The sequence below is a fragment of the Delphinapterus leucas genome, chromosome X, assembly GCF_059928025.1.
Source record: "Delphinapterus leucas isolate spDelLeu-1000000601 "Yukka" chromosome X, BTC_Dleu_Yukka2, whole genome shotgun sequence".
NCBI lineage: Eukaryota > Metazoa > Chordata > Mammalia > Artiodactyla > Monodontidae > Delphinapterus > Delphinapterus leucas.
Genome location: NC_143150.1, coordinates 43103192 through 43106607, shown reverse-complemented (window position 1 = coordinate 43106607; position 3416 = coordinate 43103192). Strand labels below are relative to the sequence as shown.

The window sequence follows — 3416 nt, the reverse complement described above, 5'->3', positions numbered from 1 at the left end:
TCTCACTTTCTTAAACAAGGCAGTCCCTTTCCTATTTCAAGGTCATTATGTATGCTGTTCTTTCCATTTATAGTGCTCCCCACTGACTTTTCTCAAGGCAAACTCCCTAGATCTCAGCATGAGGATCTCTTCCTCAGGAGATTTTTTTCTCACCTTGTTTTTTTTTAAATTTTATAAACAGCATTTAGTGTACAGAGTACTCTGAAGGAAGAAAAATATGTACAGCCATTTGTTTTCATTAATACATTTCTATTCTGTCCTGCAATACTGAAAAGGTGGAATGTGGCACAAAAATAACCCCTAGGAGTTACAAATTAGAAAACAACACTTTTAAAAAAGATTTTTACTTTTCTGTAGAAATATAAAAACTGTGGTTTATAGGGAGGAAATTAAACAAAATAAAGTCCAATCAATTGTTGAGGTGGCTTTAACACTTAAAGTTTTGTCCCTTAAACCCACTTGTCAACAGCAGTAAGTGTTTAAAATATAAATATAAGTAAATGGGCAGCTCTGACAGAATAGCAGCCCAGTTCGAGCAACTTACAGTAACACTTCGGTGTTCTCTGTGCAGAAATAATACCCCTTCCTGGCATTCTTATGGGGTACACATGCAGGAGAGCTTCACTTCATGCTGCAACCTACAACCGAACATCCATCCTCTCATCACATGGGGCCGTCCACAACACCACTAAATGTACCAAAACTGATTTGTTAAAAAAAAAAAAAAACCAGCAGAAACTAACACATTATTGTAAAGCAATTATACTCCAATAAATATGTTTTAAAAAATTAAAAAACAAGTGGATGGGGGAGGCAGGAATAGGTGACAGCCATTACATTGTCTTCCTGAAACCCTTTAGAATAGGGTAGATGTTCTCAAAGGCTTCATAAATTTCTGCTCTGACTTTAGCACCTGTTAATATAACTTGTCCAGAAACAAAAATAAGGAGAACAATTCTCGGTTTGATCATTCTGTAGATTAAACCAGGAAATAACTCTGGCTCATAACTACTGAACTGTTGGTGGGTAAGCACAAAGCCTTCTAACCTTATAGGGAATTTCACATCACTGCTCCCCACCATGTCCTAAATCTTGAAGTCCAAGAACTTAGCTAGAACACCCAACTTCTGTACAACCCTGGCATATTTTCTTGCTGCTAGTCTGGACTGTTCTTCACTCTTGGCTCCTGTGCACACCATCTTCCCAGAACTGAATATCAGTGCAGTGGCCCGGGGCTCTCTTATTCTCATAATTACAGCAGCAAACCGCTTGGGATTATATTCAGCATTCCCTGCACGAAGTACAGTGGTCTTTAGGTCAAGTTTACAACCAAGATTCACTATGGATACAATATTTTGCAGCTGCGGCACAATCCCAGAGCTCTCTGAGGCTGGCGTGGCAGGGGTAGGTAATGGGGGTCATGGGGGAGGGATACAGGGGAGTGGTGCCCGGCAAGCGTGCGGTCGTTAAGAGTTTGTGAGTGGAAAAGCTGTGGTGTCTGGCCTGAGGCTCCCTGGGTTGCCTGCTGGGACGTCGACTACTGAATGGCTGCCACTGCCGCCTGCTGCTGCTGCTGCTGCTGTTGCTGCTGCTGTCTTCACTGCTCTTCCAATAAAGACAGACTATTGGTGTTCTGAATAGGCTGTGGAGTCAGTCCTGTGCCATAAGGAATCATTAGACTAAAGATAGGGATTCTAGGAGTCATAGTACCCTGAGGGAAGGCCAGGCCCTGGGCATAAGGTGGGAGGTTGTTGTTCTGATCCATGAGGTTCATTTACTTCTTGGCAAATCAAAACCCTTTGGACTGTAAATCGCCTCAGCATTCAGTCTTTTCCTAGAGCATCCCCAGCACACTCTTCTTAGCGACTTCCTTAACTCTCTGGGTTATCTTCATGCACACCAAGAAACAGTGTTGCTTATTCTCAGAAAAGAGAGTTGTTTGTAGAATCTCCTCATTTTTTGGTCAAATCTGATATTTTTTTGATATAATCACTGGAGTCACTGCAGAGATAACTCTCACCTTCTTATCAGGAATAATTTCCTCCATCCTTGCCTCCTATAACTCTATCTCAACTCCTTGATTGTTTCTTTTGTTAACATTTACAATTTACAATACTTCTATTCATGTATTTTGCTTTGTTTAATGTCAGTATCCTCCACTAGACTGCAAGCTCCATTTTTGTTTGTCTTGTTCACTGCTGATTTCTCAGGTCCTAGCCTGGAATGAAATGAACTCTACATAGATAATACTTGTTGAACCAAAAAATTTAAAGTAACAAGCATGAGGGCTTCCTTTCATAGATTTTGGCAGTCTAGCCTAATGGACACAGGAACCTCTGATATCAAATTCAGCCTTCCAAGCAATGAGTAGTCCTTCCCAGACCCACTTCACCTCTAAGGAGATTCAACATGGCTCTGTTTAGCCAAGGTCCTTTAGGGTCTGTGGAAGAAGGTTCTGAGTCTGGAGTCTATGAATAGGATTGGTGGTTTATGAAACCTCAGAAATTGTATATAGTAATTTGTGAATATGTTAATCTGTGTATTTTTCGAGGGAAAAATTCTACAACTTTGATCAGATTCTTAAAGGAGTTCATGACCCAGAGAAGGTTAAGAATCACTCACCGAAGGGTCTTTTCCTGGGATAACTGCCAGCCAGAAGTCCTGAACTGCTCTAATTAAAATGTAATTGGAGAATGTAGCTGAAACCACTATTTCCTTTGAGCTTTTCCTGGAGCTATGATCAGATCTGCTTGAGCCTTCCCTGGATTTGGGGTACATTTTTGGCATTATATAATGTGCCTTAAATCTTATCTAGTCATGCTCTGCTCCCTGTGACCCACATTGACCTGGTTGCTGTTTTCTGCCTAATCTTAGATTCTGACCAGACCTGCGCCAGTGTCACAACCATGCTGATATAACCAGCACATCCTTTTGTCTGACTCAGTTCTGTCAGGGATCTTCACTGGTCCCAGACTGATGGATCAGAATTATTATGTCATTGACCAAGACAATAAAGTAGGAGTGGAGGGAAAACTGATTCAAGAACTCAAGATCAGAAAGCAAATCTGATCATATGAGTCACATTGGGGCTTGTCTGATCATATGAGTCACTTTGGGGCCTTGTGAAATGCAGATAAAACAGATTCTATCCACCCTGACCTACTAAATCACAATCTTGAGGGGAGTGGTGGCCTGGAAATCTGTATCTTAACAAACTCCCACTGTGAGGTGAGTGTTATGATCAGGTAATTTTGGGAAACTTTATGTCTAAATTGCAATTCATCGGTTCATCTTGACACTTGACTTTCACAATCACAATTTATGACATTTTAATGATTGGAAGTGTTCATATTTCACAAAATTAGGTAGAGAATTTTGAACAGTGTATGAAGGCAAAGTTGTGGATTTAGTCTTAA

At 40.7% G+C, this 3416-nt stretch overlaps 1 pseudogene; it reads right to left on the bottom strand.

Moving 5' to 3' along the window:
- Nucleotides 1–780: 780 nt before the first annotated feature.
- On the bottom strand, nt 781–1865 carry LOC111169556 (TATA-box-binding protein pseudogene; annotated as a pseudogene).
- Nucleotides 1866–3416: the final 1551 nt, after the last annotated feature.